The following is a 25521-nucleotide window of genomic DNA, read 5'->3' on the forward strand; positions in this document are numbered from 1 at the left end:
TAATGCTGAAAGAAGCAAGGTACAGATCTAAAAGACTAAATCCAGCTAGGAAACAGTAATTACAGTGGAGAATACCATGCCTAAGTTTAGGGAGTATTTCTAACAATGCAGTAATAGAAGTATGAAATAAAGGATTAGAAACACTAGAAACACTCCAAATTTTTCAGCTTTGGAAATCTGATGTATTAGCACTTCCAAAAATTTTATCCTAAGTTTTCCACCAAAATATCTCAACACAAAGAATACAGAACATGCATCTTTAGCCTTTGCATTGTCAGTTCCACAGCTACGTAACTTGTATTTTTAAGTTCCTGCAATGACCAAAAAATCATGATCATGTTTGAATTGTATTCACGATGCTGTCCTTAAGGGTGCAAGCACTCAAAATAGAAAGTCTGAAGTTATCCAGCAGACCAAGAAAATACTGCCTTGAATGCCAAGCAGAAAACTGATGTAATTGGGATAGAGTTGGAAGTGTGTGGACTACGGACATTAAAAGTGAGGTAGTTGGGACCAAGTAAAAGAATTAATGGAGTAGCATAAATAGGGTATTGAATGTGTTAACCTTTTACTTCCTTACTTTCTTTTGTTTGTGTTGGCATATAGGAAGTCTATCAGCTTCTAGTTAAGTTTGCTAAAGTCTGAGTGTGTGGCTAGGTAGACAGCAAAGTAGACAAATACAAGTGTAGTATACATTATTACAGAGCATAAATAACATTGGCTAAAAAACCTAAGACAGCTTTGTTTCATATATCTCAAAGTAGAAACAGAAGCACTATATAGTATAATATGATACACTACAAAGTAAATTGAAGAATTGTGTGCAATTTTAGTTCAGTAGGACCCAATAGTACTTGTAGACATGTTTAAAGTAGTTTATGATGCCTCTCATGCCAAGATATACAAGGCATTCTGTTCGTAAGAAGAGGCATGTAGAACAGAAGTGAGACATGGACTGGGCTGATCCACATCAACTGGAAGATTAAGAACCTTGCTCACTCTATGCAGAGGAGGAAGAGTCTGGAGACATTTGCTGCAGAAGGATAAAATTAATTTGGAGAACGACTGACATCAGGTTTCAAACTTCTTAGAAACTGAAGTTAATGTGTGCTAGAGTAAATGAGAACACTGGGAAACAAAGAGGTAAGAACAATATATAATACTCTACATATGCTGAATGAGAGCACAGGGGAACTGCAACAGTAAATAGGATCTGTTGAGAAAGATTCAAAACCAATTATTAAATATTTAAGGGATAAGGTACCTAGAGGTTGATGCCTGTCAAGTTCTTTGCCACAGCAACATCCTAAGTCAACACAGGGTAAATACTTTGTGATCTTCATCTGAAAGTGAAAAACATTCTCATGGATATCTGCATGGTTATGGTTAAATAATTGTTTAAAAGAATGATGAAATGCTTAGCAAGCTAGCCTCAGTAGCAGACTGCTAAGATATCATCTTGCTCTTCTCATCAATTCTGTTCTTGTCACTGGTATACTCAGAATACATATTGCTCTGATTGCTCTAATTTGATACTCTGCTAGTCTGAAGCAATCAACTTCAGTGTTTCTTTTTTCCCCCCAAATCTGACCAAAAAATAGGCTTTCCCCCTTTGACTGCTAGCAAAGGGAAGCATGGCAATGGATATGTATGTATTGACTAAAGATATTCAAGAGAGCAAAGAGCAGAGTAGAGGGTAGTCACACTGCAGATACCTAGTAAGGGAGGACAGTCAAATTCCCCATATCATCAGTAAATAGGCAGGCTCCTTTTGAGGTTCTCTTAGGGGAATAAAATTATCCTCTTGAACAATTTTGAAACATTTCCTTCTGCTTTCTTGCTCCCCTTCCTACTCCTCCCAATCTGCTGCTGCAAACCTAAAGAAGAGTCATTGCTAGTTCTTTTCGCCCCGAATTGGATCACAACATTGGATTTTTTTTTTTATTTAATTATTATTATTAATATAAAAGAAGAGGTCCAGGTCATAGAAGATGCTGAATGCTCTCAGCTTGAGAACTCTGTAGATCAGACAATCACTTGTTAGCTGTACAGAAACAAGTATTTCTGGATTAGTCTGATATCTCTTTCCTTCTGTCTCTTAAGCTGACCTCCTCACCCCCTGCATCTCCTCAGCCTGTTTTACCCACTTCACCATACAGCCTCTTTTCTAGCTTCTCTCCTGAGCTCCACATTCTTAAGTGTAACAGCCCCCATGTTCCTTCCTTCCCAGGACAGCTGGGAAATAATGCATGACTTCTGTAGTGTTGGGTTTCCTTCACTCAAAGTTCAGTTTTAATAGTGAGAGTGAATGATATCATGACAGCATCAAAGACTGTCCAAGAGACCCTTTGAATCAGAGTGATACAGCCAGTTCCCCTCCCCTGTCAAGGCATGGTGAGATGCTATACACTCCACTATATCACTTTTGGCATTGTTCTGAAACACCGTGGCAGAGCTTCCTCACAAACAGCATACATTTTAAAAGTGCCTTTTTAAAGGATGAAGTCATTTCTAAATAAAACAATAAATTTCACACTACATATAAAACAGAGTAGGATACAGGTGTTTTAAAATAAGCCTATCAAGACAATTTACCATTAAACAAGTAAAACACCAAGAGCTTCATGAAAGAAGTAGTAGGATAGGACTTTGGCTGAAGACAATATTTTAACAGACACATTTTGAAGATAATACAATTAGAATTAAGCCTGCTCTTAGACTTGTATAGCTGAAGACCTACAGTTTAAAAAGAAAACCGTGTCAGTCTGCTATAGTAGCTTATTTCACACTTGCTTATCTCTGTGATAGTATGACTTATATAACATTAACAAAAACTTAAAGGAATAATAGCAAACGTAAATACAAGTTGAGAACTGTCTCATCTAATACATGATTTTATACATCAATTAGTTCAATGATTAAAATAAAGAATATGATTAACATTTTTCCTTCATCCATCTTCATTTTCTAAGCAGCTCAGTTTAAAAAATAGTGCTGTTTCCTATTCATTATAGTGAGTTTTGGATGTTAAACAAAGACAGACCAACCTTAAGCCTTTTGATAAATATGATGCTGCGGTAACTGCAGCATTCACTTTGTATCCCATTTCTCCAAGTTCCTGTCAGCCAGATGTCACTTGCAATGCAAACACTAGAAAAATATGAAATAATAATTTCATACATCATCTATGTGAGCACGAGCCAGTCAAACATTCAATACAAATTCAAACTGCTACTACACATAAAGCAAATATAATCCAAATAATATTTAGAATGATTGAAAGGATTTTGATTTGGAAGTGTATTCTCTTAAGCTAAGTGGTCCCCAAGACCATCTAGAAAATTCAATTGTTTCATTTTAAAATGTTTTCTGCCCAAAATTATATCAAATCCTAATGTCTCAGTAGAAACACATGGGATTGGATTGCTGACTGGGCGCCTGATGTCAAAGAGGAATCTAATTTTCCAATGGCATTTCCTCATACTGTCTCACCAAAACACAAAATTGATAAAATTTTAATGGATAATTTTCAGAGCAGGACATTACCCATTGTGCTGGGAAATAGCGCAGGAGAACACCATGTAGTATCAGAAAGGCAATGTATCAGAAAACAGTTTGAATAAACATTAATACACAGAACAAGCCTTACATTCTGCAATTTTTCTCTTTCAGGTAAAAGCAGAATTCAGAGGGTATATTTTGCAGTAGCAGGACCATCTCTCTCCCCTTCCTTTTCCAGGACACTTTTTTTTTTTTTTAAAAAAGTGATCTCTTAAAAGCATAGGTGCAATACATCTCTTGAAAGGGCACTGTGTTAATCTATTACTGTGGTGACAGTCACAGTGAAATTCTGGCTGAAATCTATTGCGAAAGTCATATTGTCTTCACTGAACACTTAATGTAACAAAATGTTCTGTTAAGCATCTGTACAGCGAAGACTGTAGTAATGAAATAAATATCACCCTTCTGGATCTTCTGATAGGACAAGGTACTGCAGGCATCAAACATAACACCTATAGCCATAACATAATATAAGGTGAAAAGTACTAAATGCTACTCCTGGTGACAAAAGTTAACTGAAGAGCAAGGTACTCATTAACTGTATTATATCACCCAGTAATGATGCAAAATGTTTATGGCAATGTGTTATTTAAAGTGTATTCTTCTCTGACTAATTTTCCTTTCTATGAAGTCTGGTCATTAATCATGTAATTTGAGACATATTTAGAAAATACAACTGGACAACTAAAAAAAGTCAACTGAAAAGAAGATCTTACTAACCTTTGTGATTTACTTGAAATTAGAAAGGAAGCACAGCAGTGAAATATGTGGTGAACAGGACTGAGCCAGCTTTCCATTTATTACTAGCTGGGTTTTGGCATCTGTATATATACTCAATATTTACAGATGATTGTTTATGCTGATATAGAGAGGAAGAACAGCATTTATGGTTAGGAGACCTATATCTGCCTTCATCAAGACTTCAGCATTTAAAAGCTTTAATAAATATCTAAGTAAAACTTGCAGAACATTAAAAAGACCACAACAAAGGAGATCACAATGATGAAAGTGGAGAGGTTTAGTCTTGTGGGGAAAAAAAGAGGCTTGTCCACACCACATGCCAAGTCAGTCATAGGTTAGTTTGCGTCTTTCATAGCCATCTCAAAAAAAAATCACTTAAGTCCTCAAATAGGTTAAAGATTAGGGCTGGTTATGTTGCCAGAGATACCTCTCTAGCTAATGTTTTCTTTCAGAAACACTCAGTTTTACTTCACTCCTCAGAGACCAGAGCCATTCTGAAGAAATGAATGTTTTTGGCTAGCTTCTCTTGGTTCGCAGCACGCTCTCTTCCAGTTAGCTTTGGTATGAGACTTCTCTAGATCTCTAGTCAGTAACATGCTTTTGGCACAATGCAAAAGCCATATTAGAGCTTGATAGGACATAGCTTCTCCAGACCCTGTCTATAACTGGAATATAACCAATTTTCTTAAGCTATAGCTACTTTTCTTTCCCATGACCCATCAAGTCAGTTACACATTCACCCAATGCTCTCATTTCTGCCGCAGCCTGCCAGATTGCCACACATATTCCAAGCAGTGTGCCAGTCACCTTTGTTCTGCCTGCAGCTCACAGGAGTTCCCCCTCCTAGGGTTAAAAACAGAAGGGAAGGGGGGAAAAAAGCAAAACTGAACTGGATGCTTTTTCTTCAGTGTGAGGAAGCAAAACAAGATCCCTCCCATTCTTTCCCCTCCTTCTTATCCCTTTCCATCCTCTGCAGCAAGAAAGGAGCTTCCATTCTCTCTATTCTTCAGAAGTAGAAGAGAACTGTTTGCATTGCACAGAAATTCAACTGGGAACAATATCCAGTGCAGGAAAGGAACTATTTCCAGAGAGGACTGAAATTCTCAGAGGGTTGGTAAGATCTGCATTGTCCTGATTTTGCTGCTCCCAGTAATGAAATCTAAACAGACTTTTATTAACAAGTCTTTTCACACCTCTTCTGCTCTCAGCAGCTGAGCTCAGCACAGAGATAGACAATAACCCAGTAACTTTAAGCAGCTTTCTGTGCCTCTCTCAAATGGAGCATGCATTGGTTACCTAACTGTGCATGAGTACAATGCAGCACAGGCATCAGCTCCTGCCAAAACTGTATTACTGAAGGAAATTGCAAAATTGACAGATTTGCCATCCTAAAGGCATAATGGTCTAAGAATGAAGAGGTGAGTGAAACAGCCAATTCCCCCAGACTTTGTTCTGAATCCTGCACTGATAGCCCCTGGTAGTTCAAAGGCCCAGAATAACTATTTAATTATCAAACTGACTTATGAGTTCACTTCCAGCTTTGTAAACACCATTAAACTTTTTTATATTTTATTTTAACCAGAGAAAAGCACACCAAAATCACACTGTATCTATCTACACCTTTCTTCATTTATAGAAGAAGGGTCTGAAACCCGTAGTTTTATCCTTACGGTCTGCCCCTTCTCCTCAGGAGTATTTCAATTCTCTCATTACCAGATGAATCTTTATTTTCTATTTCTCTTAATGCTTTGAACTTTCTAAGCAAGCAGTTTAGATTGGTATCTGTCCAGGAGTCCAAGTCATTGTGGTCATACTCAGAATACCTAAAACAAGGTGGGCAGACACTGGAGCTAGTGGAGAGAAGCACGCACAGCAGAATTGCTACAGAGGCTGGTAGCAGTCCAAGTAGCTGGTGCATCTGTGTGCACTAACAACAAATTTTGCCTCAACTCATTGACATACTCTATTGTACAACTTGCCAGTGATTTCTTACAGCAGAGTTCATCAGATAAAATCTGAAGTTATCACAGTAACCTCTTCACACAAGAGAGAAGGAAAGCTGTACACAGAAAGACTGTGTTGGTTTCCACAAACTGGACTCAATGAGACATTACAAGGATAAGAGATACAATAAATTTTTCATTGCAATATTTAACCTTGAAAATGTGCATTTAGGCATAGGTTGATCTTACACCTCTATCCTCTTTGCTTAAAGGCTTTTTAAATACAACTGCACCTCCAAGACAAAATATTTTTATTACCTCGTGTTCACACTGTACTTTGAGGAAGCAGAACGTTTATCTAAGTGCTAAGCACTATTAACATCATCCTCTTCTATTTTTTCCTCTTTCAACTTTTAAAGTGAATGTAGTGCTTGTGGAAGTTGTTGGATTGACAGCCCTGAAGACAGAAGTGCAGCACACCTGCTGAGCCAAACAGAACTAAAACGTAGAAAAACCTCTCACCAAGTTCTAAATGCATGCTTCATTTAGTTACTATTATATGACTAGGTTTAATACTAATACTGAAAAAACTGTTGCTCCTATTTATTTGTTTTAAACATTGGTTCAATCTCCTTATACTCTACTTTCAAAAATAATTTCTTACTGACGTGCAGCACTCCAGAGACTGCTTCCCCGCCTTCAAAATCCTACAATACAATGGGATACTGTTGAAGCGTAACTTCAAGCTACTGCAGTCAGGCATAATGCTGCATCCCAGCATTCACTTTGCACATCACAGAAAGGTACATTACCTAGTCTCATAGTACTACTAACGACACTAACTGCTTGAGTACAGCAAGCTACTCTATGTTATTGTTATATATGTTATATATGTTATATAATGTTATATTGTCATATATGTTGTATGTTATATAAGGCCAAGTGCTGGGTCCTGCACCTGGGGCGCAATAACCTCAAGCTGAGCTACAGGCTGGGAGAGGAATGGTTGGAGAGCTGCCAGGCAGAGAAGGACCTGGGAGTGATGGTGGATAGTCGGCTGAATATGAGCCAGCAGTGTGCTCAGGTGGCCAAGAAGGCCAATGGCATCCTGGCCTGTATAAGAAGCAGTGTGGCCAGCAGGGCTAGGGAGGTGATCGTCCCCCTGTACTCGGCTCTGGTGAGGCCGCACCTCAAGTACTGTGTTCAGTTTTGGGCCCCTCACTACAAGAAGGACATGGAGGTGCTCAAAAGAGTCCAGAGAAGAGTGACAAAGCTGGTGAGGGGCCTGGAGAACAAGTCCTACGAGGAGCGGCTGAGGGAGCTGGGTTTGTTCAGCCTGGAGAAAAGGAGGCTCAGGGGCAACCTTATCGCTCTGTATAAGTACATTAAAGGCTGTAGCAAGGTGGGGGTTGGCCTGTTCTCCCACGTGCCTGGTGACAGGACGAGGGGGAATGGGCTTAAGTTGAGCCAGGGGATGTTTAGTTTGGCTGTTAGGAAGAACTTCTTTACCAAAAGGGTTGTTAGACACTGGAACAGGCTGCCCAGGGAAGTGGTGGAGTCACCATCCCTGGAAGTCTTTAAAAGGCATTTAGATGTAGAGCTTAGGGATCTGGTTTAGTGGGGACTGTTAGTGTTAGGTCAGAGGTTGGACTCGATGATCTTGAGGTCTCTTCCAACCTAGAAATTCTGTGATTGTCTAAATCTGAAGTTCAGAGACTTTCAGTGAAAGATCTGTTCCTTTGGTTGTCTAAGAAAGATCAGTAACCCTAATTAAGTCAATACTGAAGCTACAATTCAAGGTTTCCTGATATAGGAGGCCTTTTGTTTTGATTTAAACACCCTAGATTTCCAGTAATGCACTTTTAACTACTAAAGTGGCTTTCCCCCCCTCAAGTCCTTTTTGGGAAACCTAAAGACACAACTTACCTTCTGAGAAAGATCTCTGTACAAATATATTTATGTCTCTTGTAAAGCTTCTCCTTGATCTCACCTAAGATCACCACTCCTTCCACAATACTACCATACCCACTCCCTTACAAAAGGACTTTCTGAATCAAACATTTACTACCTAGGCACTTTACACTTTTATCCACTTCATCTGTTTGCCTCCAGGTGGGACTGCTTCAGATTTATAGGAAAGGATTGATCCCCATTAACTACAAAGAGCACATCAGATGCAGAACACCTGCAGTGTGTAGAGCTGTTACTAACACCTCCTGTTTCAGATTCTTCTAGAATATTCCTTCACTTGTCTTGACAGGTCCTGAGAAGCAAATTTTATGCCTGGAACATCTTCACTCCTGAGTAACTTCAAGACCAGACATTTACAGAAAGTCATTCCTTAGCATTTCCAGTTACTTTTCAGTTCGGGAAGTTTCTCAAGGTTTCTTGTCAGGGCAGGCTGGTCTTTTATGATTTTCAGCCTGCAATGCTGCTCCTTTCTATTTCATCTTGACTTAATGCCATTAGTCTTCTTTCAAAGAAACCTGAGTATTCTTTTCCTAATTTATCTAGATGGTATCCTGACAGCAGCTCCCTTGATCAAACTTTGCCATTTATGTCTCTCCCCCAGTTAATCATTCTCTGAAATGAGATTTATAGTAAAAAAGAATTAAATCAAGTCTGACTTCCTTCAAAATTCTTGACTTTCTGGGATTCTAGATGCTCACTCAGGCCAGGCCCCTTGGAGACACTGTGCTTTCTCTCATTTACTAAACAGGCTGTTAGGGCTATTTTCCTATACTGGAGGGCCATGGCAGGCTTTGTCATTGGTGAAGCTAAATAAAGGCTTAAAGGATACAGGTATGATACTGAGATATCTTGCTGTTTGATAGTACTCTTAACACGTACTCCTCTTTGTCTATTTCTGGTCGTGTATTTTAAAAATTGAATCTGGAGGCAGAGAGTCCACATGGTAATTCTTCGTGTCTGCTTCTTGAAAGCAAGAGTTCTCTATTATGTAAAATATCTCTGCAGAAGTACAGGTTCCCAGATGTCCTCTTTCCTTCAGATCTTGATTTTCTATCACTCCATGTGTGGGCATCAGGTAACTATTGATTTGTTGTAAAGAGATATATACATATAAGCTTTTTATAAATGTGGTCAACATCTTTTGTTTATCTGTCTCATATCTCTTCAGGTCTGTTTTTGAAAAAAAATCTCCAGCTTGTGTAACGCAAGATGATCCATTTCATACAGGTCAAACCTGTTCTATGCTGCTAGCAGATTTCTGCAAGTTGAATTCTTAGTCCCTATGTGCAAGATGTCTGTGGCCTGGTCCCCAGAAGTCTAAAAGAACAACTGTCACCAGCATCTCTATCTCTCTGACCGGTGAAAATCTCTACTTTAAGAGTAAAGCTCATCTATGAAGGAGGTGAAACTTTTCATCATCTTGAGATGGTAAAATGAACTGCCTCGAGGGAATAAAACAATACCACAATAATTACCACCTCCCCCCGCAATGAGAAGCACATTTCTTTATAACTTTGCTGGCATAAACATGGATATAAAATGAAGCTCACCCTTACTTAAACAAGAAGTGTTATTGACCAGCTTCTCCAAGCTTTGGGAAAAGCAGAAATTTAAAATGATACACAGTAGATGTGTAGTGGTATTTGTTGGTGCAAGGCCAGCAAGTGCTGAGGTTTTACAGAGCTCAATACATCACAGAAATGTGTGTGTGTGTGTGTACAAAACAGTTGTACGTCTACATGCAGATCTACAAGTGTATAGAAAAGTTAAAAAACAAACAGAACAAAACAAAAAACCTACACTAGGACTTTTGTGAAATCTCATGTGACAGATCTGCATTAGTGGTTAAGGCAGAAATGATCATCCAGCTTTACCAAACATCACTGATTTTTACAAGAAATAGGTTTACAATCTGCTAAATTGAAGGCAAATTATCATCCAGTTTCTTATAGTACAAATGGCTGCATTTAAAGTATGTTCTTGTTCTCAGGTCTAAAGCATTACAAGACCAAAATGTTCTGTATCTCATCTCAAATTTTCAAACAATCCAATATCCAGACTATATATAGATATATTCTTGCTGTTCAATCTCTTAAAAATCAATCAATATTAATGTGTCTGCCTTAAACTTTTAAGGTCATTGTCTCCCTTCTGACACCTTTAACTACATCAACATCACATTATATCATTATAGACTCATGAAGCAATGTACTTTTACATTTCTGCAAGATAATGCCTCTTTTGTGTTTCAGTTTTTATCATAATATAAATCTTGAAATGTAATTTGCATATCTTTTGTTTAGCAAAGGAGACCCCCATTTAAGACTTTGTCATTTTAATACATAGACTTAAAAGTGGTTGACTTTTTAAAGAAAATGCACCAAAATATTCCAATTTATTCTTCAACTGAAGCGGCTGCTGCATCAGTAAATTAGTAAATTCCCTTAACAATACACTTGCTAACAATTATAGTCTGCCTGCCTTGGGCTGACTTGACAGTACGGCTGCCATCTGTTGAGAAGTCCATTCATGGATTTTAAAGGGCTATTTATAGCTTTTTATTTTATACTTTGCAAAATACCTCTTTGCTCTTCACCCTTACTGCCAGTTACTCTGTCTTTCCTGCCCTCTGTTCATCTCTCTTTCCACCCTGCTAAAGAGCACTGGTATATGTCCAACATCGAACTGTCTCTGCACCAGCAGCCACATCACAGCTCCCAGGTGCATTCAATTCTGAGTCAAGCCTGGCCCATTTTTAATGGCTGAGGTGGACAAGCAGAGAGGAGGGAGGACACTTCTGGAAAGGAATGGACAGAAATGAGCAGGATCAATCAAGAAATTCAAAAGCAGCCGTGAAGGAAACAAAATCAACACGATGAATGGGAAAGGGATGCTAGGAGCCCCAGCTCTGGATAGATGGATATTTCATGAATTCCTCCAATAAATAGGGATCCCCTAGGGAAATTCAACACCTGGCAATCTTAGTGGATAGTGGTGCTGCAAATAAAGCATAATGTTCACCCCTCTGGTAAATTCAAGCAATTAAACCCCTTTTAAAAAAAGGCCCTCTTAGGCTTTCTGCCCAGTAAACTCACAGTGAAAAGCAACTTTAATAAATGTTATAAATCTCACCTCTGAGCCAACAGGAAATTCAAATGTTTGCATGTGCAGGAGCCAGGGAGCTGCTGAAACAAAAGGTAAATGTGTATATTAGAATAGGTTATGCCAATACTCTGACTGGATGGTAGTGGAAGCGTCAGGCACAGAGACACAACATTTATTTTATAAGATAAGCACCTTCTGGTGGTATCTCTGATCATTTCTGTTTGTGTCGCACCAGAGTTCTCCTTTCCCTGGGAGTAGACAAATCTGTTTAGCGATGACCTTGCTGGCTTGATGAATTTAGGATTACTTCTTATCATGCAACACTACTGGAAAGTTGTTTTGAGTTTTAATGTTTTGGACATAAAACCAAATACAGAAATGGCAACAAATATCTGTGGTTTGTAAAATGAAAAGATCAAAGAAAAGAGACTGCAGAGAATTTTTGATCAACACCCTGACAAGGGGTGTTAGGTTTAATAAACAGTAAGAATTTTAGGCCATTATGAAGTATGAGATGCAGTCTCAGCTGTGTTTCTAATTTCCTTTCTTGCCTTTACTGCTGTTATATAAAGCTCTGTAGTGACGAAAAACATTTATTGAAAAAATCTGAGTGCACCATTTGGGATTATGTTACTTCATCTGCATGGAGCCAATGAGAAATATTTCTTTCTCCACCCTCCATAGTACCAAAAGCTCTAGGAACATTCTGTGTATGGGACAAAGCACTGGGCAGAGATGCACTTGTGTTAGTGAACGAGGATTTTGTAATTAGGTCTGAAGACAATGATCATGCAATGCTGCTCATTTTGGCTGTTCTTTTTTTACAGCCATACATAAACATAAACAGAACTTTGTGCAAATTCTTTTAAAGTGATTTTAAAACAATACATATTTGGCAACACATCCTGTGAGAAAGAGATTTCCTGGAAAATTTTTGGTAACATTGTGTCTACGAAATTATGAATATTATAATTTTGTGTACTGCACACTCTACAGACTTATTAGGGCACAAAAGGCCAGGAAAATTAAGATGAAGAAAAGGACAGAAAGCTGGATGGAAATAAGTCATATGTGTTTATCGAGGTATTAATGGGAATCAGAGGAGAGGGATGTTCATTCATCTACTCTTCAGTTTGGGGACCTTTCTGGTGAGCTGAAAGGGTCAATAAAAGAGAAGAAATTTCCACAGAAATCTCTTCATCAATCTTGAGAAAAGCTGAGAATTCATTATTTTATTACAAGATGGGCATAAGGAACTAGTATGTCTTTGTTTTAATGACTCCATCTGTGGCTTTCCACCTACAGTATTTTCCCTTTGGGGATTATAAAGATTATTAGTAATTATTGCTAATAAGTCATTATTATGAATAATGGTAATTACAGTATCATTTAAAGACCCTAGTCATAATCACTGTGGAAAACAGTGTGAACATAGCAAGGACCAAGGCCTTGTAAGAGAAACTGAATAAGCACAGGGTTACACTCCAGAGAGCACAACACTCACAGCCTTTCATCCCCAAACTGCCTATGGCAGGATCAAATTCAGTATTTGTGCACAGAGAAATGACTAACAAATTTTAGCAACAGTTTTTGTTTTAAAAGAAAACAAAAATTAAACTTTTTTTCTCTTTGATTTCTAGGATTTGGGAGGATAGGTAGAACCGTACAATCCTATCTCTAGCCCCCAGAAGTACTGGTTGTGTGACATTTCTAATAACAGTAAACACTGTGTCTAAAAAACAGTGCAAATCCAGACACGAAATGGATCATGGATGCATGGAGAACAGCTCAGCCATTACAGATAGTCCACAAGAGGACAAAAAGGGCTTTTAGACCAGTCCAGTTGGCTTTGTCTGTCTCCTTTATGCATCAGGGCTGTAGTTTTTCATTTAACAGATTCCTAAAATGACCAGCAAAGCCCTACCTGTTAAATGTTAATGTTAAATATGTATTCAGAGTGGGCACTCCTCATTTTTCTCAGTTCTATTTTTTTTTTCAAGGTTTTATGTCAGGAAAATATACTTTGCCTTTTCTCTTTGCCTCTTCACTTTAGCTTCCTCAATCCTCACCTATCTTACTTTCCATCTTCACAGTCATGATAGCACTCTTCTAAAAGTACCCTGCTGACAACTTCTGATCTGTTTTTCCACTAAGATAAGCAGAACTGCATTCATAACCTTTTAACTTTATGTATATAACTTTGTAACTTTAGTCTACAATGGAAGTTAAAAACTAAAATTTTGTAAGATTTTATTTTTGAAGGATGGCCTTTTCTCACCTCAACAAGAGATCTGAACATACACATCTGTTATATATATATTTATACGCACACATGCACGTATGCAGATAGACATATTATATACATATATCATTATAAATAGGGATATGCTTCTGACAAAACACAAAGAAAGCACCTTTCAGGCTCTTAGAAATGGTATTTGCAACTATACTCCAAAATATACCGGAAAAGGTATGAGAGCTTGGACAGTTTTTATTTCAAAGACAAACATTTCCCGGTATAACATGCTAGAGCAGGATTTGTTCATGGAGGTCACTGTAAGAAGCTCAGCACTACCTTAACAAAGGTGACCACCAGAAGCTCTCTGCACAGAACAATCTTTCTCTCAGCAGTAGATGAAGAATTGTAGATCAGATCCTCGCAAGTATGTCCATCAAAGTGAAGAAATTGTTTTTGTGAAACTATATTTAAGATCTTAAAAACACTCCAAAAATTAAAGAAGCCAGTTAACCAACCTCTTCATTGCTCTGGCATTATATCTACTTAATTTCTGGTACAATCTAGATGCAGCCAGATTTCCATAAACAAATCCAGGTTCTTGGCTGTCAAACAGTACAGGGCTAAAAAAAATAAACATTCAGATCTGGAAATGTCTTAAGAACACCACATCACTGTGTCAAAGCTTATATAATGTACGCAGCAATAGCTAGTTAAGCTAGTTAATAGCTCTGTTATCTTTTCCAACACCTTATTTGCATAGAAAGGTCTACTCTCTGAGTCTTTTCTATTGACTAGGCCAAGCAACTATTAGATTAATCTTACCACAAGTAAGGTCCTCTCAAAGGATGGAAAGAAGTGCATCATGAAAAGTTCTAATCATTTCAACTACATAGTTTTGAAGTTTGGTTTATAGGTTTAGGCTTTTTAACTAGGTTTCCATGAACCATTTCTTTCCTTCCTTTTTTTTTTTTTTTTTTTCTTCTCTTTACTGGGGTAAGAAAATTTCATTAAAGATCTGCTTTGGATATTAAATTTGTAGGAAAATATTTTGGAATTTTTCAGTTTTGACTCATGAAAATTATCCTGATATTATGTGCTCCCACTTCTGTGTGAAATCTCAAGATACTTTTCAAGATTTTCAAGAACCATGTATGATCCCAAAAAGTCAAAATGAAACGCAAAAAATGAAATTGTTGAGAATTAAGCCACAAAGATATTGTAAAGTTTGCACATTTCTAATGACTAATGCAAACTTAGTGCCCTTGTTCAGCATCAGTCGTTAAAATGGACATAAGACATTGCTTTCTTGCTGGGGAGAGCCTGTCTACCTTAAATATTTTTGCTGGGTCCTTAAGCATTAAGTTAGTCAGGGAGAGTATGACAGACAAGTTGCTATTTCAGGCTTGAAACAGCACCTGGAGGGCCAAGACCTTTCACAGTTTAATAGTGGACAGAGAATCACGGGAGTGATCAGGGTCATGTGGTGGGTGAGGCAATCACTGATACTCAAATATCAGGTGTCACCGTGACAGCTGTAATAACCAGGGCTTACTTCCTTCAGCAAGAAAATATCCACAGAATATGGTGCATACAGTGCTGCAATATGTACCTTTTCTACCTTTGTTTCATGCTATAAAAATGTTAACTCCTGAAGGCTCACGGTGCAAGAACAGAACAACCAACTATCTCAAAACATTTCAACACATTTTGTATTACATGGAAGTGTGACAGAAGAAGAGCTTTTTAAAAAAAATCTTGAGAATTCAGCAGAAAAGTTATCAGATGCTCATTACCGACAATTCATTCCTCTGAGATAAACTAAGTTGGTTACTAGAGGATCCCAAGGAGACAGCTGGCAGTGATGAACAGAACAACATTCAATCCGCAGCAAGTGTACATCATAAAACAGGCGCCATTGGATTAAAAAGTAACCTTAAACTGTTTAGTGTACACAAAGGCAGCCTAGTCAAAACACTTCAACAATGATTTAAAATCTCAAGTTGGAGGCCACTTTCAACCTTCAGGGAAGCCTTCTCTATTCATAAGGAGCTTAACTAATCATAACTTTCCATGACTTATCAGGACTGGATGCAGTGTGTCGCAGCATGATAACTGAGCTCTGGAAATGTAACAAAAGATGCCTTTCTAGTAAAAATAATAGTGAGACTAAACCTCAAATTTTTAATCTTTGAACTTGATAGGGGAAAAACATCCTGTTACTCATTAAGTGTTTCCATTAGCATGCTGGGCAGCTCCTGTTCATGTTACTGAGTGATGTGTAGGGCAGTGCATGCATCAGTAAAAGAAGATTTTGGTCTTGGGAGGCTGCACAGAGTGCATCACAAGGGAACAACAGCTCAGAGTAGACACACTTATTTTTGTAGATACCTAACTATAGCAGTAAGTAAGTCTACCTGACATATCCCTTTCAGCTGACCTAATTGCTCAGTATTAACAAACTGGTGTTTATGAAAACATGTAGCATTTGTTTTTTAACATGCTAAATACCCCAGCTGCACGGAAGCTTCAGAACAAGGGTTAAATGGAGCCCAAAAAGGACCAGATTTCTATCTGTATTTTCTTCAGTGTAGTTCCAGATGCATTAAGATCTCAGCAGAGACCTGCAAGTATTATGTACGGCTTGCTTTTATCTTCCAGAAAAAAAAAAAAAAAGAGAGAGAGAAAAAAAAAAAAAAAAAACACAGAAGGAAAGAATGAAGCAGTGCCAAACACTACAAGAAAGGCTTAATAAATAGAGCCCAGGGTTACAATGTTGCTCTTATTTGCCCTGAAATATATCACTGAACTTCTGTATATTCATATTTGTTTACATTATAAATGTACTAAATGAGCTAATTATAGTGATCATAATTTACAATTAAAACCAAACAGTTAGAAATTTCAAAGGCTTTCAATATCTTTTCTTTAATCATTCACCCAGGCTCAAAATATGCATTTTTTAGATTAAAGCATTAAAGTTGCTAATTATATTCTCAGAACTAACAATTATTTCTTTACCCTTTTACTACCTTCTTCTGGCAACAAAAAAATGTCAGCACTGATTTAATTTTTTGTTATTACAGGATTAAAAGAAGTTTCTAAAATGCAATTAAATGTGCCCTATAGCTATAGTAACTTTCCTATCAGCATCCAAAACCTCTTCACTAAAACAACAGCATAAAAAAATTATTCAGACTTTCTAGACATACTTTTTTCTCTTTTTATAACACATTCCTTTGGTGATTATCTCCTATGACAACTCAACCATCTTAATGAGACTCTGTGCACATCTAGATCTTGGTGAAAGTAGATTAATAGGAGAAAATTAAAGTTAAAGAGGCTGTTAAGAATGCAAAACCCCGCACATGTCAAGCACTGGTTCTTCACCTTTGGGAGCTTGGTTCAAGTTCACCCTGAGGCCCTAAGTGAAAAGTTCAATAGTCTCAACTATGTCCCTGCTTGATACATCACAAAATCAATTATTTTATGGTGGTACCTCTGGTAACCTATGCTCAGACAGAATCAAGTTTTTTCCCATTGGGAATTCACCAATTATCTACTCAGTGAATTATTTTCAGATAAAACAGAAATACCTGCTGTCAGCAGGAGTTTCTCGTTGTACTGCCTACTGGTTTCCTAGTTGCTCTGTTTTGGAACAGCAAAGTTGCACCTAGCCCACGCAGCATTAGCCACCATGCCATCATAGCAGTGCATGGTGTCAGGACACCACAGTGTGATTCAGTGCCCAAATTTGCATTGGTTTGGGAAAGAAAGATAGTCAGTGCAAGTAACAAAAATCCTGCCAGAGAAAAAATGTAGCAATTGTTTACTGAAAATTCTACAGGTGCTCAAGAAGTTAGCTTGGTCTAGACAACCCAAATGGGACTCGGAGCTTAATTTTCAGTTATGAATGCCATTTTCTAATAGCCATCAACAGCATCGATAGGCCACAGGAGCACACGGACCCACACTCCTACTAGCACTCTCCATTCCGCATCTTGTGTTACTTATTATGATATGCTTGTTGCTGGAGTTGATGTATTTATGTTAATTATTTAAAACTGTTCCCAATTTAAATACATAGAGATTTCACATAAGTGAATACCAGTCTGAATAACAAATACAAGCCATGGAGTGGCTTAGATAAGGACTACGCACGCTGTATGCAGCTGCCTGGCTGTTTAAATGAGCCCAGATCATTGCAAAGAACCATATCATACCCTTCAGTGGTCTGTCCAGACTAGGCACAGACCTTTACTTAGGCTAATTTTCACTGGTCACAATTTTGTTTTGTAAAACCACCAGCAACAAAATAAAGGTTAATCAGTATCCGCTGTCAGACATGCCTAATGGCCTCCACATAGATGTTCGTTATCCATGAAAGGGATTCCTCACTCCTAGGACCCAGGCACATGAACAAGAAGTGAGCACCAGTGCTGTCTATGTTGTAGTTATTCTGTAGACTACAAAATGCTTTAAAAAGATATCTTTCTGATAAAAATATTCCAGGGCTTTTTTTTTTTTTTTAAATGGACAATTAAAGAGAATTTTGATGTTATTCTCTTTAAAGTGTAAATGTCTAGATATGAGCAGTGAAAATGACAAGGGCCTAAGGGAAATCCCAACATGGAAAGATTAAAAAGACAACGACTGCCCAAATAAAGGATGTTATAATAAAAACAGGCCAGATCATGAAGGATAAAGACAGGAAGTCATAATTCCTACTTACCCTTACACATAATACAGGAACATAAGGACATGCAATGTCACTCAGTGGATACAAATTTAAAAGCAGCGCAAGGATGAATTTTAGTCATGTTGACTTTTTACTACTGCTCAGCTAATTCACACTTCTCTGTCTATAAAATAGGGATAATATTCTTGGCTGCCCTATACAGAAAAACTCATTGGTGCTTATGAAGTATTCAGATAATGCTCTAATGAAGAATGCCATTGAAAACAGTAAAAAGAAATGAGTAATTCCAAATGCAGTGCAGGTTTGGATTACATTAGCTGGCAGAGCAGACAACGAATAAAGCATAAGACTATAGACTAAGCAATGAAGTTAAAAAGAACTATTCAACACCTTCCTTATTCCCTGAGAATCATCGCTCTTGTGCGTAAAATGAGGCAAAAGTAATATGTGATTTGTAAATATGAACACTATTGTAACACACACCTCAGGAAAGAAGACTTAGGATTCTAGGCCCATCGTCTAAATTGGAAGTGCTTGATCTTGCAACCTAAATGACTTGCAATGTGTATTTTAACACACAATTACAAACAAGTTATCATTTCTACAAAAATAACCCGATTATTCAATTGATTGTTTGCAAAATAAATGTGAAATGCTTTCTTTGCATCTCTCTAGAGAGATGCAAAAGATTTCATTTGTAGCCCTTGAATCTGTGAGCATTTAGTAAGTTTCTCATAGGAAAAATGCACTGCTAGGAGCATTTCAATTCCTCTGTAAATGTTACAGTCCTCTAGTGAACTCTATCAAGAAGCCCACTCAAAGCTCATGCTTAGCTTACTGCATCTTGCCAAGCAGACTCTTTCTTCATCAGGACCAGCAATATGCCCATTAAATGGCGATGAAGAACGATGGGACAAATCAGAATTTCACAAGTGCAGAACCTAATGTACCTGCTCTAATTTAAGAAGGCCTCTGGATAGTCATCAGGCAACAATCTTGATGGAAGGATTTTGAAGACTGAATAAATTGTCTAAAATAAAACAAAGGAGTAAGTGTAACAAAAATTGTAATACATACTTTATTTAATGTGTAGTACTGAACAAAGGGTACTTACAGCTCCCTATAAAAGCTGATTTTTCTTTTAGAGCGTAACTGGTATAACAGAGCACATGTTTTTTCATAACAGCTCAATGGGAATACTTACTAATATGCACATAGATTTGAAAACATAAAACTTCAAGGTAAATTTCTGGATGAGATCGCTATAGGATAAATTGCCCACCTCATACCTTCCTCTGGTGGGTTATATGAGATGAACTGGGATGTTTCAGAAAAGTCAAAGCATGAGATGCTGCACCTACCTGAAGCGAGCCTAAAGGTTTGTGTTTATCCTGATACCCTCTACCTCTACTTCCTCCCCAGCATTTAAAAACTGGGGAAACTTGTTTGGAAATAAAAACTTGTTTGCATTTTGAGTTATTTTGGTAAACTGATTATCTAGGTCACTATTATGAAAAATTATTACCGTTTCCTGATCTGCTAGTTACATACTCCTTCCAGACATTCCTTCCAAACATTTCCTGGCTTGATACAGGCAATGGCTGTCTGCATTCCTGCCAGGTGATCATCAACCAAGTTTGTGATCTGATCTAGTGATTTTGCCTGGTAGAACCATTCACCTCTGTTTGGAAGGGTGTATGGAATTATATTCTAGACTTGATCCTGGGGTACCAATGAAACTCAGAAGGGATGAGGACAGGATGTCTGACTGTCCCAAAGTAACAGTCCAACATCCCAGGACAACACAGACAGTGTGAATGTTGCAAAACAACAGCAATGTGCATAACAAGGTTCTGTTTACAGCAAAAGTAGCAAGATTTAAAACACGGTGAAACACAGTTCATCTTTACGTTTGTGTGTTTTCTTTTGTAAATACTTCAGAAAATTCAATTTGAAGACAGATGTCAGCCACACACTAAAGTTTTTTCACAGATATAAAATTTTGTATCTCAGGCTTTGATATGACTACAACTCTGATTTCATGTAGGAGTAGGACAACGAAAAATAAGAATAGGAATAAAAGCTCTCCAAGAGATCATCCGTAAAGTAAATTCTAATGCTCAGTAAAAAGTATTGACCATGGTCAGTATATTTTAGAGTAAAAGTGAACGCTCAAAATATACAAATTCCATATGTAGCTTTAAAAGAAAATCCCGCAACATTTTTAAATATGGGTTTAGAAATCAAAAAACAGATTCCTGTGCCTTGAGGACTCTGCTCTGGAGTCTCTGAACTACCCATTTGGAATAAAGCTCAGTGTGAGCCTTTCCTCCCATGCTACCAGCACAGCTCTGTCAGTGACTGGTGGTTACACAGCCCGCCTGCCAGTACGGGCTCAGTGTCTCCACTGAAGGTAAGATCAGTGCACTTGCATCGTGGGCAAGATGCCCATCCACATCCAAGCAAGATCATACTGAGACCATCTCCACGTTAGGAATAATATTCATAGCAACCACAATTCTCCATATTCACTGGTATTTTTCCATTCAGGCTGAATCTGGATGCTTAAGATGACATCATATAGGTTTTCTCTCCAAATAAATTATTTGTAAACCAAAAGTTTTCCCAGTTATACATGAATTTTTTTTTTTCTGCATACACTATTGTATTATTACAATATTTCAGAAAATAAAATCCATCTTGTCTAACTGTTGACAAAAAGCAATGAAAAGGATCATGTAATAAGGCTGCTGATACATATATATAAGTGAGTAGTAAAGGAATTTTATGAAGGAATTTCCCATGTCTCCTGTCTACATTGTCATATATCAGTGACTTTATCTAGAGTTAAAAAGGCAGGAATCAATTACAGAGAAAGTCCACAGCATAATTAGGAAACAATCAACACTTATTCTAATGCTGATTTTTTCTTCACTTTAAACTGCTTCATTGACTTTAATTAAACTTGCCCTAGGTTATGAATCTAGCAAGCTGTAGAAACATTTGAAAATTAAATAAAATAAAACCAGCTTTCTTGTCAGGAGGGTTTTCACCAGCTTGCTCACCTGTACCACACTTCTGATTTGGAGAATTTTTAAATGATTAGAGATGCTGTATGTGAAACTGCAAGACTCTCTGTTGTTTTTGCTCTTGAATTAAAATGACCTCACAATGCCACAGGAAGCATCACAGAATTAAATAGTTCAGATTCTCCCCATTGCTTTAACTTCTCTGAAGAATTCCTTTGCTGGTTTCTGGGAGAAGACACGAGGCTGCCACCACTGACTTTTACTCCAGATCTACTTTCCTACCAATGCTCCTGGTTTTCTCTAAGGCCAAAGAAAAGGAACACTGTATACTTAGGATGCTGGCAATTTCAATGCCAATAGCTTAAGCCAAGGTTATAAATACATGGCATGGGCTTTGGGGGAATAAATATATGGCTTGTGTCCTACTCCAGCCTGGGCCTGGCTCATGAGAATATGAATATATCCATATATAGGAATATTCACTCTTAAAACTGGCTTAAATTTTCCAGCCCCAAATAGATCCGAGTTAATCAACTGTTTATAAAGAGTATGATAAAATGTATCTTCCTATTTTCCTGATACACAGGAAAGAGACAGGCATGTAATGTACAGGTGGGTGTAACTCTCTTTCTGCTATGGTAAAAACAGTTACAGTAGGTCTTAGCAGTGCAGGGAAACCAGAGATTAACTGGGGAAAGCCAAAACAACCTGGCTTGCTGAGAGAGTAAGAGCTAAATGTTTGCAAACATTCTTTGTCTCTCATCTCTACAGCAATCCCTGTCATAACGTCTTGTGCTTCTACCTTTTTTCCTGATCTCCCTTTCTACTATAGTACTTGTTAGCTCTGTTCCCTAGTAACTTCTGTCCCAACATTTACAAGATGATTTGTGTCTGACATAGGAAAAAATGGTGTTGTATGAGCATGCAAAAAAGATGAGCATGAGCAGCAAAAAGATGAATTCCCTGACTGTATCAAACATGTTCAGGGCTGGAATCATATAGTTTTATTAGACAGTGACCCTTGCTTTATTCAAATGCTAAATAACATCAGTTCCTGTTAAAGATGGGCCTTATTACTCCCAGAACATTAGAAAAGCTCAGGTTTGAATATGCACTTAACAATTTGGTCTGCCTTTGTTCTCAGTTGCTCACTGAGATATGTTCTCCTCATCTGCTCCAAGTGACATCTCAGATGGGAGAAGGGTTCAAAACCTGTACTTTTATCTCTAGGAACGCTATTAAAGTAAAAATACATTTTGCTAAGAAATCTACAGAGCATCAATTTCTTGCACCTGCATTATTTCCCTGATGAAGCATCATGGAGTATTGTAGTTTAGGTATTGATCTAAGGTTCAGAAGACTTTAATTCAATTTTTGAACAAGTTGTTTATTTCTGGTTTCGTTTGTTTTCGTTTGTTTGTTCCTGCATATGTTTGCAAAGACAGAGAATACAATTTCCATGCTTCATCAGGCTACTATGTCCTACCACTCTTAAGGCATAGGCAAGACATCCTCACTAAATGCAAAAGAAAGTTCAGTGACACTGGGATCAGCCATATATATATGTGAAATTAGTAGACATTATGACTCCTATAGAACACATATAATATGATTATTGCTAGTATTTACATCTTGAATATACACATAATCTACTCAATGGTGATGAGACATAAAGAGTTTTCCTAACTGTTAAAGATATTTTATGGTGCAAGCAATTTATAATAAGATACAGATTCTACTGCTGTTTAATACCACAACAAAATTACACCACAGTTTATAGACTTTTCCTTCACCAAAGTCTTAGGGAACTTTCCATTAACTTCAGTATATGCCAGAACAGGCCCTAGAGCAGGAAATGAAGAAATATACTGTACCCAAATGAAACTGCAGTGGGAATTTAGGTAGGCAGAATGTAATTATTCACACTTGAATCCGGATAGAGCAGTAGGTTTTTATCCCTGGTCTGGCTAACATATCATGAGATGCATAATTATCACGGGTAGCAGGACTACTGGCTCTCATCTAAGCCAAAACACTGGTCTAAAATAAGGAGTTGCAGATTCCATATTCACTGATAGCAAATTTCTATACTCATTGATGCAGATTAGGCCACCAAGAAGCACTGAAAAAATAATAGGTTCTCTTGCAAATGTACTGAGTTGTAAAGTAACAAAACATTCCAAATCTTGTAATAGAACTGCATTACACTCTAGCAAAGTGTATCCATTTCTGAGGTGGAACATGACAGCTTTTTAACTTTCTACAACAATATGTGACAGGACGAATACTATATTCAGTTGATACTGTAGGGCGATTTATGGGGGCAGAATGTAATAATATAAATTGAGTTTCACAAAAGACACTGTGACTAATCTTACAAAAAATGCTATGGGATGTTTAATAATCCTGGCGGGTCAGAAGTTGTTCTTCTAAAATTCTCTTAAGACTGATTGTTATTAAAGTATCTACTGCATTTGGTTCATTTTTCATTTAACTATGTAGTCTAAAACTGCTGTCAAGTGCAAATATTTGAGTTGTAATTGGATACCCATAGAAATGGAATAGAGTCACCAACTCTCAACCAAATTGCAGAATCACAAAGTATTTAAGATAGTAAATGCCCTGTGAAAAGTCACAAGACAAGCATCTGTCCATACCTCTTAAGCTATCTGCACCAATTCTCACTGGTGTTTATTGTTCCATTAATCAAAAAATAAAGAAGCAGGGAAAAGGCAGCACACTAAAATTCCTGTCTTGAACTCACTGTAATCTTTCTCCATTGTTTCCCTCTAGCATGTAGTGCTACAGTGGCTACAGTGCTTATTCACTCAAGGTATGGGTGTTAATTTTGAGACTGAAGCAAGCAGAAAGGAGGGGAGAATATAATATATAGTTAAGGGGCTTTGCTCAAACCCCTTAGAAATTAGCAGATTACTATGTTTTACTTACATTGCCTCTGCATTACAGTCCCGGTGAAGAAGCTGAGCTGGTTTCTGCGGCACTTCTCTCACCATCAGCAGGAAGGCAGCAACTGCACATTTAAAGACCTGATCTGAACCTAAGCGATTTCAAAAATAGATGGGAAAGAAACAGCCCCTTCAGTAACACTTCAACATGCAGACCTCCTGCTTTATTGTTAAACATCAGCGCCCTGTGCAGGCCAGGCGCTCCCCAGGGCGGCTGTGCAGGGTCTGGCAGCCTGGGCCCTGCCGTGCTCAAGCCAGGATCAGGGCAGGCCCATGGCAGCCCCAGCCCCAATTGCCGGGCACCTCACTGGGCTGGGGACGGGCCAAAGCCAGGCCGGCAAGTGGGGCTGTGACTGGGCCCAGCTCAGCAGGGCCCATGGCCAGGCCAGGCTGGGGGAGCTGGGTCTGGCCCCACTGAGGCCTTGCTGGGGCCGTTGATCAGGGCCTGTGAGGCCTGGTGGTGCCCTCAGGGCCCTGAAATTTGAGATTAAAAAATCAAGAAGACAAAAGAGTAAAAACAAACAAACAAATAAATAAATAAATATCTTACACTCATCTTGTTTCATAGTGATGTCTCTTTTTTACATTTTATATTTTCCCTTGCATTTTTCCAATTATTCAAAACCTCTTTAGCCATGGCTTTTCAATACAAAACTCATATTCTAAGCCTTTTCAGTTCACTATTGTTAATGAAAACAAGGGAAAGAATAAAGTTTGTAATTTTACAAAAACTATCCAAGTGGGCTGAGATCAACTTACGTGGTACCCATTCTTTGGTTTCTCTCTCTCTCTCTCTCACACACACACATGCACACACACACAAAATTTGCTCCACCTAAATTTAGCTAACATTAGCATTTTCATCACAGATTTTGGGCTTCCTATAATGACATACAGTTTTTGTTAAGAAATTCATGAGCTTCTTTAGAACTTTTCTCAGAAGGTAAACAGCAAGATATTTAATGTATACAGTATGTCGGGTTTGGTCCCAATGTCTTTCTTATGGCTGTTAGCCTTTTTCACCACATGATACAGTATGTGGCAGAGACCACCCAGCAATTTTTTTTTTCACTGTATTTCACATTACCTCTTTGTTAAGTTTAGTCATAGCGTTCAACTCCATAAGGTAAAATATTCCTAGATACTTAATACCCTGTGGTTTTCAATGTATATTTAAACCCCGTCTTATCCACTGATCATACAACATGTTCAGGGGTATAAACTCCAACTTACTTCAGTTTATTCACCATTCAGATATGCTTGCAAAACT

The sequence above is a fragment of the Aythya fuligula genome, chromosome 8 (assembly GCF_009819795.1).
Source record: "Aythya fuligula isolate bAytFul2 chromosome 8, bAytFul2.pri, whole genome shotgun sequence".
In the NCBI taxonomy this organism is placed as follows: domain Eukaryota; kingdom Metazoa; phylum Chordata; class Aves; order Anseriformes; family Anatidae; genus Aythya; species Aythya fuligula.